This window comes from Bombina bombina, chromosome 1, assembly GCF_027579735.1.
Source record: "Bombina bombina isolate aBomBom1 chromosome 1, aBomBom1.pri, whole genome shotgun sequence".
NCBI lineage: Eukaryota > Metazoa > Chordata > Amphibia > Anura > Bombinatoridae > Bombina > Bombina bombina.
The window spans coordinates 29954044-29971703 of NC_069499.1; positions in this window are offsets into that span (position 1 = coordinate 29954044).

Genomic DNA, 17660 nt, shown 5'->3' on the forward strand with positions numbered 1-17660 from the left:
CGCTATCTGAATCCTGCAAGTTTAATTTTATTACATGCTCTATCTGAATCCTGCAAGTTTAATTTTATTACATGCGCTATCTGAATCCTGCAAGTTTAATTTTATTACGTGCTCTATCTGAATCATGCAAGTTTAATTTTATTACATGCGCTATCTGAATCCTGCAAGTTTAATTTTATTACATGCTCTATCTGAATCAAGTTTAATTTTATTACATGCTCTACCTGAATCCTGCAAGTTTAATTTTATTACATGCTCTACTTTGTCGGCTTTTTTATTTTACCACACAAGAGCTCATATCTTTGTAACTTTTGTGTGCAATATTTTTATTAGATAGTGTTATCAGTGTTACTGTACTTTGTAATGTATTTTTTATGTGTTTTGTGACACTTTTTGGCTTTGGAAAACAGTAAACCACAGCTCTGAGATCGTGGTAAGGATTAAAGCGTAAATTGTGATTGTGATTTAGTGTCTTAAAATAACCGGCTCTATCTGAATCCTGCAAGTTTAATTTTATAAAAACTCTATCTGAATCCTGCAAGTTTAATTTTATTACATGCGCTATCTGAATCCTGCAAGTTTAATTTTATTACATACTCTATCTGAATCCTGCAAGTTTAATTTTATTACATACTCTATCTGAATCCTGCAAGTTTAATTTTATTACATACTCTATCTGAATCCTGCAAGTTTAGTTTTATACATGCTCTATCTGAATCACGCAAGTTTAATTTTATTACATGCTCTATCTGAATCCTGCAAGTTTAATTTTATTACATGCGCTATCTGAATCCTGAAAGTTTAATTTTATTACATGCGCTATCTGAATCCTGCAAGTTTAATTTTATTACATGCTCTATCTGAATCCTGCAAGTTTAATTTTATTACATGCGCTATCTGAATCCTGCAAGTTTAATTTTATTACATGCTCTATCTGAATCATGCAAGTTTAATTTTATTACATGCGCTATCTGAATCCTGCAAGTTTAATTTTATTACATGCTCTATCTGAATCAAGTTTAATTTTATTACATGCTCTACCTGAATCCTGCAAGTTTAATTTTATTACATGCTCTACCTGAATCCTGCAAGTTTAATTTTATTACATGCTCTATCTGAATCATGCAAGTTTAATTTTATTACATGCGCTATCTGAATCCTGCAAGTTTAATTTTATTACATTCTCTATCTGAATCCTGCAAGTTTAATTTTATTACATGCTCTATCTGAATCCTGCAAGTTTATTTGTATTACATTTGCTATCTGAATCATGCAAGTTTAATTTTATTACATGCTCTATCTGAATCCTGCAAGTTTATTTGTATTACATTCTCTATCTGAATCATGCAAGTTTAATTTTATTACATGCGCTATCTGAATCCTGCAAGTTTAATTTTATTACATGCGCTATCTGAATCCTGCAAGTTTAATTTTATTACATGCGCTATCTGAATCCTGCAAGTTTAATTTTATTACATGCTCTACCTGAATCCTGCAAGTTTAATTTTATTACATTCTCTATCTGAATCAAGTTTAATTTTATTACATGCTCTTCCTGAATCCTGCAAGTTTAATTTTATTACATGCTCTACCTGAATCCTGCAAGTTTAATTTTATTACATTCTCTATCTGAATCAAGTTTTATTTTGACTTTTATATCCTTTTAACTTTAAAGGGGCAGTAAACCTACAAAGTAATGTTATATAATTCTGCACATAGTGCAGAATTATATAACATTATCTTAGCACTAACATTATACAACATAATATTGCAGCAATATTTTATTATAAAGTAGAATTTCTCAGACCGACCGCGCCATTACACTCCATGTAGCTCGCTCCCGCTCTCGTCTGGTAGTGGGAGAGAGCTACATTGAGTTTAATGGTGCGATCGGACTGGGCTGTGACTAGACAGCTGCCCAGATGCACTTAGGAAAATAACCAGACCCGCTCAGTAGAGCAATTAGCGACGGTGTGAGAAATTCTACTTTATAATAAAATATTGCTGCAATATTATGTTGTATAAAGTTAGCACTATGTGCAGAATCTTATAACATTATTTTGTAGGTTTACTGCCCCTTCAACCATAACTTCCATCATCCAAAGTAAATGTAACCAAGCTGCCCTCTCACCTCATATAACCCTAACTGTAACGTCAGCACAAAAATAGAATTTGTTTGTACACATTAGCTATGCAAAAACAGAGATAATCCAACTGCCAGGCTGTCCTTAATAGAATTTAGTAAGATGGCATTATTTCCATGACAAGCCCACATCACTGCTGCTCTGAGAATACTATTAATTGCTGTAAACATATCCTAATATGCAGCATTATTATACAAATTGGCTGCTGCTGCTATTGACTGAGGACAGCTGCCAATATGTGAATATTTAAAATTGGTTGTTAATGCGATAAATATTTAGGTCAAGGCTACTTCTGTAACAAATGCCAAATAATAAAAGCAAAGACAAATAGATGCCAACACTGAAAATCTAATCATTGGCAGTTTAATTAAGGCATTGAATAACATTATAATAAAATAATCAACCATCAATACTTAACATTATCCTACATTTACTTACTTAAAGGGACAGTCTACACCAGAATTATTGTTTAGAAAGATAGATAATCTTTTTATAACCCATTCCCTAGTTTTGCACAACCAACACAGTTATATAAATACACTTTTCTTTCATGTAATTAGCAAGAGTCCATGAGCTAGTGACGTATGGGATATACATTCCTACCAGGAGGGGCAAAGTTTCCCAAACCTCAAAATGCCTATAAATACACCCCTCACCACACCCACAAATCAGTTTTACAAACTTTGCCTCCTATGGAGGTGGTGAAGTAAGTTTGTGCTAGATTCTACGTTGATATGCGCTCCGCAGCAGGTTGGAGCCCGGTTTTCCTCTCAGCGTGCAGTGAATGTCAGAGGGATGTGAGGAGAGTATTGCCTATTTGAATTCAATGATCTCCTTCTACGGGGTCTATTTCATAGGTTCTCTGTTATCGGTCGTAGAGATTCATCTCTTACCTCCCTTTTCAGATCGACGATATACTCTTATATATACCATTACCTCTACTGATTCTCGTTTCAGTAGTGGTTTGGCTTTCTACTACATGTAGATGAGTGTCCTGGGGTAAGTAAGTCTTATTTTCTGTGACACTCTAAGCTATGGTTGGGCACTTTTTTATAAAGTTCTAAATATATGTAAACATTTATTTGCCTTGACTCAGGATGTTCAACGTTCCTTATTTCAGACAGTCAGTTTCATATTTGGGATAATGCATATGAATAAATCAATTTTTTTCTTACCTTAAAATTTGACTTTTTTTCCCTGTGGGCTGTTAGGCTCGCGGGGGCTGAAAATGCTTCATTTTATTGCGTCATTCTTGGCGCGGACTTTTTTGGCGCAAATTTTTTTTTTCTGTTTCCGGCGTCATACGTGTCGCCGGAAGTTGCGTCATTTTTGACGTTTTTTTGAGCCAAAAGTGTCGGCGTTCCGGATGTGGTGTCATTTCTGGCGCCAAAAGCATTTAGGCGCCAAATAATGTGGGCATCTTTTTTGGCGCTAAAAAATATGGGCGTCACTAATTTTGCTTTATATGTTGTTTTTTCTATTACATATTGCAAGATGTCCCAGATTGACACTGAGTCAGAAGATACTTCTGGAAAAACGCTGCCTGGTGCTGGATCTACCAAAGTTAAGTGTATCTGCTGTAAACTTGTGGTATCTGTTCCTCCAGCTGTTGTTTGTAGTGAATGTCATGACAAACTTGTTAATGCAGATAATATTTCCTTTAGTAATGTTACATTACCTGTTGCTGTTCCGTCAACATCTAATACTCAGAGTGTTCCTGTTAACATAAGAGATTTTGTTTCTAAATCCATTAAGAAGGCTATGTCTGTTATTCCTCCTTCTAGTAAACGTAAAAGGTCTTTTAAAACTTCTCATTTTTCAGATGAATTTTTAAATGAACATCATCATTCTGATTCTGATAATGGTTCCTCTGGTTCAGAGGATTCTGTCTCAGAGGTTGATGCTGATAAATCTTCATATTTATTCAAAATGGAATTTATTCGTTCTTTACTTAAAGAAGTCTTAATTGCATTAGAAATAGAGGATTCTGGTCCTCTTGATACTAAATCTAAACGTTTAAATAAGGTTTTTAAATCTCCTGTAGCTATTCCAGAAGTTTTTCCTGTCCCTGATGCTATTTCTGAAGTAATCTCCAGGGTATGGAATAATTTGGGTAATTCATTTACTCCTTCTAAACGTTTTAAGCAATTATATCCTGTGCCATCTGACAGATTAGAGTTTTGGGACAAAATCCCTAAGGTTGATGGGGCTATCTCGACTCTTGCTAAACGTACTACTATTCCTACGGCAGATAGTACTTCCTTTAAGGATCCTTTAGATAGGAAGATTGAATCCTTTCTAAGAAAAGCTTACTTATGTTCAGGTAATCTTCTTAGACCTGCTATATCTTTAGCGGATGTTGCTGCAGCTTCAACTTTTTGGTTAGAAGCTTTAGCGCAACAAGTAACAGATCATAATTCTCATAGCATTGTTAATCTTCTTCAACATGCTAATAACTTTATTTGTGATGCCATCTTTGATATCATTAGAGTTGATGTCAGGTATATGTCTCTAGCTATTTTAGCTAGAAGAGCTTTATGGCTTAAAACTTGGAATGCTGATATGTCTTCTAAGTCAACTTTGCTTTCCCTTTCTTTCCAGGGTAATAAATTATTTGGTTCTCAGTTGGATTCTATTATCTCAACTGTTACTGGAGGGAAAGGAACTTTTTTACCACAGGATAACAAATCTAAAGGTAAATTTAGGTCTAATAATCGTTTTCGTTCCTTTCGTCACAATAAGGAACAAAAGCCTGATCCTTCACCCACAGGAGCGGTATCAGTTTGGAAACCATCTCCAGTCTGGAATAAATCCAAGCCTTTTAGAAAACCAAAGCCAGCTCCCAAGTCCACATGAAGGTGCGGCCCTCATTCCAGCCCAGCTGGTAGGGGGCAGATTACGATTTTTCAAAGAAATTTGGATCAATTCAATTCACAATCTTTGGATTCAGAACATTGTTTCAGAAGGGTACAGAATTGGCTTCAAGATAAGGCCTCCTGCAAAGAGATTTTTTTCTTTCCCGTGTCCCAGTAAATCCAGCGAAGGCTCAAGCATTTCTGAAATGTGTTTCAGATCTAGAGTTGGTTGGAGTAATTATGCCAGTTCCAGTTCTGGAACAGGGGCTGGGGTTTTATTTAAATCTCTTCATTGTACCAAAGAAGGAGAATTCCTTCAGACCAGTTCTGGATCTAAAAATATTGAATCATTATGTAAGGATACCAACATTCAAAATGGTAACTATAAGGACTATCCTGCCTTTTGTTCAGCAAGGGCATTATATGTCCACAATAGATTTACAGGATGCATATCTGCATATTCCGATTCATCCAGATCACTATCAGTTTCTGAGATTCTCTTTCCTAGACAAGCATTACCAGTTTGTGGCTCTGCCGTTTGGCCTAGCAACAGCTCCAAGAATTTTTACAAAGGTTCTCGGTGCCCTTCTGTCTGTAATCAGAGAACAGGATATTGTGGTATTTCCTTATTTGGACGATATCTTGGTACTTGCTCAGTCTTCACATTTAGCAGAATCTCATACGAATCGACTTGTGTTGTTTCTTCAAGATCATGGTTGGAGGATCAATTTACCGAAAAGTTCATTGATTCCTCAGACAAGGGTAACCTTTTTAGGTTTCCAGATAGATTCAGTGTCCATGACTCTGTCTCTGACAGACAAGAGACTTCTAAAATTGATCTCAGCTTGTCGAAACCTTCAGTCACAATCATTCCCTTCGGTAGCCTTATGCATGGAAATTCTAGGTCTTATGACTGCTGCATCGGACGCGATCCCCTTTGCTCGTTTTCACATGCGACCTCTTCAGCTTTGTATGCTGAACCAGTGGTGCAGGGATTACACAAAGATATCTCAATTAATATCTTTAAAACCGATTGTACGACACTCTCTGACGTGGTGGACAGATCACCATCGTTTAGTTCAGGGGGCTTCTTTTGTTCTTCCGACCTGGACTGTAATTTCAACAGATGCAAGTCTGACAGGTTGGGGAGCTGTTTGGGGGTCTCTGACAGAACAAGGGGTTTGGGAATCTCAGGAGGTGAGATTACCAATCAATATTTTGGAGCTCCGTGCAATTTTCAGAGCTCTTCAATCATGGCCTCTTCTAAAGAGAGAATCGTTCATTTGTTTTCAGACAGACAATGTCACAACTGTGGCATACATCAATCATCAAGGAGGGACTCACAGTCCTCTGGCTATGAAAGAAGTATCTCGAATACTGGTATGGGCGGAATCCAGCTCCTGTCTAGTTTCTGCGGTTCATATCCCAGGTATAGACAATTGGGAAGCGGATTATCTCAGTCGCCAAACGTTACATCCGGGCGAATGGTCTCTTCACCCAGAGGTATTTCTTCAGATTGTTCAAATGTGGGGACTTCCAGAAATAGATCTGATGGCTTCTCATCTAAACAAGAAACTTCTGAGGTATCTGTCCAGATCCAGGGATCCTCAGGCGGAAGCAGTGGATGCATTGTCACTTCCTTGGAAGTATCATCCTGCCTATATCTTTCCGCCTCTAGTTCTTCTTCCAAGAGTAATCTCCAAGATTCTGAAGAAATGCTCGTTTGTTCTGCTGGTGGCTCCAGCATGGCCTCACAGGTTTTGGTATGCGGATCTTGTCCGGATGGCCTCTTGCCAACCGTGGACTCTTCCGTTAAGACCAGACCTTCTATTGCAAGGTCCTTTTTTCCATCAGGATCTCAAATCCTTAAATTTAAAGGTATGGAGATTGAACGCTTGATTCTTAGTCAAAGAGGTTTCTCTGACTCTGTGATTAATACTATGTTACAGGCTCATAAATCTGTATCTAGGAAGATATATTATCGAGTCTGGAAGACTTATATTTCTTGGTGTCTTTCTCATCATTTTTCCTGGCATTCTTTTAGAATTCCCAGAATTTTACAGTTTCTTCAGGATGGTTTGGATAAAGGTTTGTCTGCAAGTTCCTTGAAAGGACAAATCTCTGCTCTTTCTGTTCTTTTTCACAGAAAGATTGCTAATCTTCCTGATATTCATTGTTTTGTACAAGCTTTGGTTCGTATAAAACCTGTCATTAAGTCAATTTCTCCTCCTTGGAGTTTGAATTTGGTTCTGGGGGCTCTTCAAGCTCCTCCGTTTGAACCTATGCATTCATTGGACATTAAATTACTTTCTTGGAAAGTTTTGTTTCTTTTGGCCATCTCTTCTGCTAGAAGAGTTTCTGAATTATCTGCTCTTTCTTGTGAGTCTCCTTTTCTGATTTTTCATCAGGATAAGGCGGTGTTGCGAACTTCTTTTAAATTTTTACCTAAGGTTGTGAATTCTAACAACATTAGTAGAGAAATTGTGGTTCCTTCATTGTGTCCTAATCCTAAGAATTCTAAGGAGAGATCATTGCATTCTTTGGATGTAGTTAGAGCTTTGAAATATTATGTTGAAGCTACTAAAAATTTCCGAAAGACTTCTAGTCTATTTGTTATCTTTTCCGGTTCTAGGAAAGGTCAGAAGGCCTCTGCCATTTCTTTGGCATCTTGGTTAAAATCTTTAATTCATCATGCTTATGTCGAGTCGGGTAAAACTCTGCCTCAAAGGATTACAGCTCATTCTACTAGGTCAGTTTCTACTTCCTGGGCGTTTAGGAATGAAGCTTCGGTTGATCAGATTTGCAAAGCAGCAACTTGGTCTTCTTTGCATACTTTTACTAAATTCTACCATTTTGATGTATTTTCTTCTTCTGAAGCAGTTTTTGGTAGAAAAGTACTTCAGGCAGCGGTTTCAGTTTGATTCTTCTGCTTATAATTTCAGTTTTTTTCATTATAAGATTTAAACTTTATTTTGGGTGTGGATTATTTTCAGCGGAATTGGCTGTCTTTATTTTATCCCTCCCTCTCTAGTGACTCTTGCGTGGAAGATCCACATCTTGGGTAGTCATTATCCCATACGTCACTAGCTCATGGACTCTTGCTAATTACATGAAAGAAAACATAATTTATGTAAGAACTTACCTGATAAATTAATTTCTTTCATATTAGCAAGAGTCCATGAGGCCCACCCTTTTTTGTGGTGGTTATGATTTTTTTGTATAAAGCACAATTATTCCAATTCCTTATTTTTTATGCTTTCGCACTTTTGTCTTATCACCCCACTTCTTGGCTATGCGTTAAACTGATTTGTGGGTGTGGTGAGGGGTGTATTTATAGGCATTTTGAGGTTTGGGAAACTTTGTCCCTCCTGGTAGGAATGTATATCCCATACGTCACTAGCTCATGGACTCTTGCTAATATGAAAGAAATGAATTTATCAGGTAAGTTCTTACATAAATTATGTTTTTACCTCTGTGATTACCTTGTATCTAATCCTCTGCAAACTGATCCCTTATTTCAGTTCTTTTGACATACATCCATTTTAGCCAATCAGAGCTGGCTCACCTGAACTCCACGTGCGTGAGCACAGTGTTATCTATATGACACACATGAACTAACACCCTCTAGTGGTGAAAAACTGTCAAAATGCCCTGAGAGAAGAGGCGGCCTCATTAAAATGGTGATAAAAGTAAATTTGAAAATTGTTTAAACTTGCATTTTCTATCTGAATCATGAAAGTTTAATTTGGACTAGACTGTCCCTTTAAATGAACGTTATTACATTTGTTTTTCTTGTTTATTTTTTATATGTTTGTATCAATAAATTATGTTAATTTTTATTTGCTTTTATTCAGAAATATATCTGAATGAAATTGTTCCCTGTTGTAGCAAGTATTTTTAACCCAATTTTCAGGAATGTAAGGTTAGAAACTGGCCCATTTTTGGTTCAGCACCCTGGGTAATGTTTGCTGATTGATAATGGATAATTAGAAAGTTACTTAAATTGCATGCTCTATCTGAATCATAAAAGAAAAAATGGGGGGTTCATGTCCCTTTAAGCAACTAAGGGCAACTCACAAATTAAACAATTATGTTTTAAGCCACTCAACAATTTCATATTTTGTCATATTATTTATTTATAATAATCTTGGAGTTCACAAAGTTGTAAGATATTCTCATGGAGGTTTACATGGTGTTAGCATTTATCTTCATGTGGTATCTCGCTGACCAGTAATTGTGGAGGTGAAAAAATTATTCTCATGCATGAATAAAAAGCTATTTGGATGAGTAATTAATTATGGCCCAGATTACAAGTGGAGCTCAAAAATATTAGTGTTGTTGAGCGCTAACACCACTCAAATTATATCAGTAGCGCTCTTATTCTTGCGCTCATGATACTAGTTAAATCGAGTAGCAATCGAGTCTGAGATGCGCTAACATCTGGAGGTCGGATAGAGCGGTTGAGTAAAATTGAGGTCTCGTTAAGGGTGATGCGGGATACCAGACGTGGACTTTTGCCCAGTGTGCTTAGAGGAATATGGCTGCACCTCACTGATGAGGCCCAATAAAGGTAGAAACAATCTTCGGGTGTTGCCATGTTTCTTGTTCAGAGGAGGATTGCCTTGTATTTTTAGGCTGGACTGATCTTGTTAAGCGGGATCAGACTGATATACTTCAGGAAAGTTCTTCTCTGTGAAAATCCTTATTGGGCTAAAAGAAGCTGGTGCCAAAACAATCATCTGGGGTTGTCACGTTCCTTGTTCAAAGGAACATGTTATTGTGGGGCTGGACTGACCTTACTTGGCGGGATCAGACTGATATACTTCAGGAAAATTTTAATCCGTGAAAAGCACAACTGGGCTAAAAGAGGCTGCTCCTAGGTGGTAACTCTCCATAGAATGAGCTACTGAGCTGTTGTTCATTCCTGGTAGAGAGCTTTACTCTTCGTATGCGACCAAGTAAATCCCTCACCTCATAGACTTCTATGGAACACATTAAAAATCTCTGTTCTAGCTTTTGCTTTAGCGCTAACCAAAAAGATTCATATAGAGATAGATAGATAGATAGATAGATAGATAGATGATAGATAGATGATAGATAGATAGATAGATAGATAGATAGATAGATTTAAAATATAGAAATGTGTAAATAAAAACAATATTTTTATGAGTGAAGAACAAAACTTTTTAAACTATTTATATTTTTAAATAAAAAAAAATGGTGTTAACAATGTTTGAAAGTGATATGGTATATGACAAGGTGTTGGACCAGAAAGGGCTCAAAGGAGTATATATATGTATTTATAGCTAGATAGATATATACAGAAAGAGAAGTGCACTCTCAGAAACGAACACCAGGAGGAGGATTGCCTTGTATTTTGGGGCTGGACTGATCTTGTTGAGCGGGATCAGACTGATATACTTCAGGAATGTTCTCCTCTGTGAAAATCCTTATTGGGCTAAAAGAAGCTGCACTCAGGTGGTAAATCTACTGTTATTTCCAATGGGAACAACAAATATAGACAATGAATAAATATTAAAGGGACAAAAAAATTGTCTTGATTCAGATAGAGAATACAAATTTAAAAAGTTTCCAATTTACTTATATTCTCAGATTTGCTTTGTTCTCTTGTTATTCTTAGTTGGATAGATATCTAGATAGGTACCGTGCACATGTATGAAGCACTACATGACAGGGAATAGTGCTGCCATCTAGTGCTCTTGCTAATGTATAACATTGTTACAAAACCGCTGCAATATAATGCTGCAGACACGTGCACATTCCTGAACTTACCTTCATGCTTTTTAACAAAGGATAACAAGAAAATGAATAAAAAATTGATAATAAAAATAAATTTGAAAGTTGCTTAAAATTATATTCTCTATCTGAATCATGAAGAAATGTTTGGGTTTTATGTCCCTTTAACAAAAATCTTCAATGTTAAAGACCATATAACTCCTCTATGACTCATTAGTAATACTTTGACTTGATTGGACAGGGGACGATTGACAAATGAATGGTAAGACCCCCTGTACATCATTACAAACAAAGGAGGTTATTAGCCAAACAATATAATTCCTCCGCACATTAATGCACTTTTTTGACATCAAACTGCATGAAAAAATAAACTAAATAATATCGTCAAACAATCATTTGTTTTTCGTCCATTTCATCCAATAATGTATTTGGGCGTTCATATATATTAAATCACTTGACGAATCAGCCAGAATGCAGGGGTGCGATCCGATATACGGCGTAGTTTTCGGTGCAAGCGAGGGAACCCACACCACCCGTAGTTTCACCTCGCACATCGGGGTATTATATATACCCCGCCAGCAGTTGCTAAAGTGTCGTAAGTCGGATAAACTAGCGATGTCCAGAAATTAGCATAACTACAAATTTCTGGAGTCGCCAGTGACTTACGGCACTTTAGAAACTGCCTGCGCCTAAAAAAACTAAAAAAAAAATTAAATCTCCCGTAACTAACACGCCTCCCAAAAATCAGCCCGATACGTATACCTCTATATCCGCAATCCCCCCTCTCACTCCTAATAATAAATGTATTAACCCCTAGACCGACAACCCCCCACAACGCAATAAGCCTAATTATTAACCCCTAAACCACCATAGCCCACACCGCAATAAACCTATCCTAGTATTAACCCCTAAACCGCCGCTCCCGGAGCCCACTGCCACCTACATTATATGTATTAACCCCTAAACTGCCACTCCCGGACCCCGCCGCCACCTACATTATATGTATTAACCCCTAAACTGCTGCTCCTGGACCCCGCCACCACCTACATTATATGTATTAACCCCTAAACTGCCACTCCCAGACCCCGCCACCAGCTACATTAAATTTATTAACCCCTAATCTGACCCCCCCTACACCGCCGCCACCTACATTAAATATATTAACCTCTAATCTGACCCCCCTACACCGCCGCCACCTACATTAAATATATTAACTTCTAATCTGACCCCCCTACACTGCCGCCAAATACATTAAATTTATTAACCCCTAATCTGACCCCCCCTACACCGCCACCACCTACATTAAATATATTAACCTCTAATCTGACCCCCCTACACCGCCGCCACCTACATTAAATATATTAACCTCTAATCTGACCCCCCTACACCGCCGCCACCTACATTAAATATATTAACCTCTAATCTGACCCCCCTACACCGCCGCCACCTACATTAAATATATTAACCCCTAATCTGACCCCCTACACTGCCGCCACCTACATTAAATATATTAACCACTAATCTGACCCCCCTACACCGCCGCCACCTACATTAAATATATTAACCTCTAATCTGACCCCCCTACACCGCCACCACCTACATTAAATTTATTAACCCCTAAACCTAAGTCTAACCCTAACACCCCCCTAACTTAATTATTATTTAAATAAATCTAAATAATATAACTATTATTAACTAAATTATTCCTATTTAAAACTAAATACTTACCTATAAAATAAACCCTAAAATAGCTACAATATAATTTATAATTACATTGTAGCTATTTTAGGATTTATTTTTATTTTACAGGCAACTTTGTATTTATTTTAACTAGGTACAATAGCTATTAAATAGTTAATAACTATTTAATAGCTACCTAGTTAAAATAAGTACAAAATTACCTGTAAAATAAATCCTAACCTAAGTTACCATTACACCTTACACTACACTATCAATAAATTAATTAAATAAATTAACTACAATTATCTAAAATTAAATACAATTAAATAAACTAAACTATATTACAAAACAAACCAAAACACTAAATTACAGAAAATAAAAAAACAAGAAGTTTAAACTAATTACACCTAATCTAAACCCCCTAATAAAATAAAAAAGCCTCCCAAAATAATAAAATGCCCTACCCTATACTAAATTACAAATAGCCCTTAAAAGGGCCTTTTGCGGGGCATTGCCCCAAAGTAATCAGCTCTTTTACCTGTAAAAAAAAGAACAATCTCCCCCCCAACATTACAACCCACCATCCACACACCCCTACTCTAAAACCCACCTGATCCCCCCTTAAAAAAAAACTAACACTACCCCATTGAAGATCACCCTACCTTGAGCCGTCTTCACCCAGCCAGGCCGAAGTCTTCATCCGATCCGGGCACAAGTGGTCCTCCAGCCGGGCAGAAGTCTTCATCCGATCGGGGCAGAAGAGGTCCTCCATCCGGCAGAAGTCTTCATCCAAGCGGCATCTTCTGTCTTCATCCTTCCAGTGAGGAGCGGCTCCATCTTGAAGCATCCTTCCTGCATGATGACTACCCGAAGAATGGCTGGTCTTTTAAATGATGTCATCCAAGATGGCGTCCCTCGAATTTCGATTGGCTGATAGGATTTTATCAGCCAATCGGAAATAAGGTAGGAAAAATCTGATTGGTTGATTTAATCAGCCAATCGGAATTCGAGGGACGCCATCTTGGATGACGTCATTTAAAGGACCAGCCATTCGTCGGGTAGTCGTCGTGCAGGAAGGATGCTCCGCGTCGGATGTCTTCAAGATGGAGCCGCTCCTCGCCGGAAGGATGAAGATAGAAGATGCCACTTGGATGAAGACTTCTGCCGGATGGAGGACCTCTTCTGCCCCGATCACATGAAGACATCTGCCCGGCTGGAAGACCACTTGTGCCCGGATCGAATGAAGACTTTGGCCCGGCTGGGTGAAGACGGCTCAAGGTAGGGTGATCTTCAATGGGGTAGTGTTAGGTTTTTTTAAGGGGGGATCGGGTGGGTTTTAGAGTAGGGGTGTGTGGGTGGTGGGTTGTAATGTTGGGGGGATTTTTCTTTTTTTACAGGTAAAAGAGCTGATTACTTTGGGGCAATGCCCCGCAAAAGGCCCTTTTAAGGGCTATTTGTAATTTAGTATAGGGTAGAGCATTTTATAATTTTGGGTGGCTTTTTTATTTTATTAGGGGGCTTAGATTAGGTGTAATTAGTTTAAACTTCTTGTAATTTTTTTTATTTTCTGTAATTTAGTGGGGGGGGGGGGTTGTAATATAATTTAGTTAATTAATTTAATTAATTTATTGATAGTGTAGTGTTAGGTGTAATGGTAACTTAGGTTAGGATTTATTTTACAGGTAATTTTGTAATTATTTTAACTAGGCAGCTATTAAATAGTTATTAACTATTTAATAGCTATTGTACCTAGTTAAAATAAATACAAAGTTGCCTGTAAAATAAAAATAAATCCTAAAATAGCTACAATGTAATTATTAATTATATTGTAGCTATCTTAGGATTTATTTTATAGGTAAGTATTTAGTTTTAAATAGGAATAATTTAGTTAATAATAGTAATATTATTTAGATTTATTTAATTAATAATTAAGTTTGGGGGGTTAGACTTAGGTTTAGGGGTAATAAATTTAATGTAGGTGGCGGCGGTGTAGGGGGGTCAGATTAGGGGTTAATATATTTAATGTAGGTGGCGGCAGTGTAGGGGGTTCAGATTAGGGGTTTATATATTTAATGTAGGTGGTGGCAGTGTAGGGGGGTCAGATTAGGGGTTAATATATTTAATGTAGGTGGCAGCGGTATAGGGGGTCAGATTAGAGGCTAATATATTTAATGTAGGTGGCGGCGGTGTAGGGGGTCAGATTAGAGGTTAATATATTTAATGTAGGTGGCGGTGGTGTAGGGGGGTCAGATTAGGGGGTAATAAATTTAATGTAGGTGGTGGCGGGATCCAGGAGTGGTGGTTTAGGGGTTAAAAACTTTATTAGTTATTGCGGTGGGGGATTGCGGTTGACAGGTAGATAGACATTGTGCATGCGTTAGGTGTTAGGGGGTTTTTTTTGCAGGCATTTTAGGGAGTTACGGTGCTCCCATACTCAGTGCAAGGCCTGCTACGGCTGCATTTTATGGCGAGGTGAAAATGGAGTAAGATTTCTCCATTTTCGCCACGTAAGGCCTTGCGCTGGATATTGGATACCAAATTGCGTGTCTTTTATATGTTAGTCTATGGGTAAAAAAACTACATCCGATGGGTGAAATATACGTGCCGTATTTATATGCGGCGCTGTATATAGGATACCAAACCTGCGCAAAAACCGGCGTCGCTGGCTTTTGCGGGCGATGCTGCATATCGGATGGGGCCCCAGGTATCTAATATTTATTTTACACTCAAATGAGTATTCTTTAGTACTGGCAAATGAAGATGCCAGTACTGTTTGTGATAATCAGAAGAGTTTGAGGGTGACTTATAACCAAACAATAGCGTAAAGAGATTGCTCTACACCATTTGTAGATGTTGGGGTCCTGATGTGACTTTTTCTGCAAATCCCCTTAGCTGTGCCAGATTTTATGTACTCAACTCATAAACATATGTACATGAACTTATACATATGTAAATATTTGTGATGAATAGAGCTTTATTTATATCCATACCATGTATGCTAATAAACCTCTACAATGTCTCCTGTGCACAAAAACACGATAGAGGGTGCAGGAATTTGCAGAAGAAGTTCTATTATGATTGTGTTGAATCAGAAAGTATTTTTTTCAGCAAGAAAAAGAGCTGAAACTTCCTCGGCTGGGTGATTATATTTGGTAATCCTTCAATACAGTCTGGTGTGCCATCATCATGCCTAAATATAGTGAAATTTACCTGAGTATGCAGCATCATACTGTCAGGGTGCCAGGAATCAGATTGAGATGAGAAGTGCCAAAATAATCACACCTTTATTAATAGCAAAAAATAATAAAAAGTTCACAAGTCAAATAGCAAGCCAGGAGTCAAAACCAGAGCTGGTAGTCAGACTAGCTGAGTCAGGAGGCAAAGCGAAAAGTCAGATGAGCCAGAATCAGGAACAAGAAAAACAGCAGAGTCAGGAACAAGCCAGGGATCAGAAACCAGGAAGGATGTCGGCAGCCAGGTAATACACAGGAACTCTAACAAACAGGTCTGAGACAACGCAAAGGCAAAGCATACTGAACAGAGGCCCTTTAAATAACCTCTGATGACATCACAATTCTGAGACTGCATCCTGTCTCACACGGAGGATGCACACCAGTCTGGCCATAAAAGGAAGTGCAGGAAATGATCAGCATCCCCCACAATGCACCATAGTCAGGAAGAGAGGTGAGTAAAATGGCTGCCAGCAGCACATGGCAAACAAAACTGGGAAAAAACCCTGACAGTTCCCTCCCCTCAACGACCCCTGCCCTGCAGGAGGACAAAAGGCTTATTGGGGAAATGGGCATGGAAGGCATGGAGGAGGGCGGGAGCCTGAACATCAGAGGAGGGAACCCAAGAACGTTCCTTCGGACTGTAGCCCCTCCAGTGAACCAAATACTGTACACAGCCCCTGAACATATGAGAGTCAATAATGCTGCTGACCTCATACTCCTCATGGTTGTCAACAAAGATAGGACGGGGACGAGGCAACACAGTGGTAAACCAATTACAAACCAATGGTTTCAAGAGGGAGACATGAAAAACATTGGAGATGAGCATAGCAGGAGGATGGTCAAGAGCGTAGGCCACAGGATTAACCCATCGGAGTATTCGAAAAGGACCAACATAACGGGGACCCAATTTATTGGAAGGCACACAAAGGTTCAAGTTGTGGGAGGACAGCCAAACTGTCTCACCAACCTGGTAGGAAGGTGCGGGGAGATGCCTACGATCAGCCTGGAACTTTTGGCGCTGCATAGAACAATGAAGGCAATCCTGAATCTGCACCCACGTGGAATGGAGTTGCCGGAGATGCTCCTCCAAAGCCAGAATACCCTGAGACATGAATGAATCGGGCAACAAGGATGGTTGAAACCCATAATTCGCCATGAACGGGGATAACTTGGAGGAAGCATTAATAGCACTATTACGAGCAAACTCTGCCCAAGGTAACAGTTCAGACCAATTATTGTGGTGATCTGAGACATAGCAAAAGAGGAAGTGTTCCAGAGCTTGATTAGACTGTTCCGCAGCCCCATTGGATTGAGGGTGATATGCCGAGGAGAAGGAAAGCTGGATCACCATTTGAGCATGAAAGGAACGCCAAAATCTGGAGACAAACTGGCTACCCCAGACCAACACTATCTCCTTGGGTAACCCATGTAAATGGAAGACCTCCCGGGCAAAAATTGAAGCAAGCTCCTGAGCGGTAGGCAGCTTAATCAAGGGAATGCAATGTGACATTTTAGAAAAACGGTCAACCACCATAAGGATAACGGTATTGCCATTGGAAACAGGGAGCTCAACAATGAAGTCCATGGAAAGATGACTCACCATTAGCAATAGGTTGAAGAAGACCCACAGGAAGACATCGAGGAGTCTTATTCTGTGCACAAACTGAGCAGGAGGCAACATACGCAGCAACATCAGAGCGCAGACCTGGCCACCAGAATTTTCGAGTGACAGACCAAATCATTTGGTTCTTGCCTGGGTGACCTGCGGCTTTAGGATAGTGGTAAGTGTGCAAAAGTTTAGTTTGAAGATTCTCAGGAACAAAACACCACTAGGATTCTCAGGAGGTGCATTGGTTTGTGCAGCCAGAATCTCCTCCCCCAAGGGAGAAGTCAAATTAGTACGTATGGTAGCCAAAATATGGTCAGGAGGTATAACAGGAGTAGGTACAGACTCCTCCTTGGACAGAGGCAAAAATTGTCGAGACAGGGCA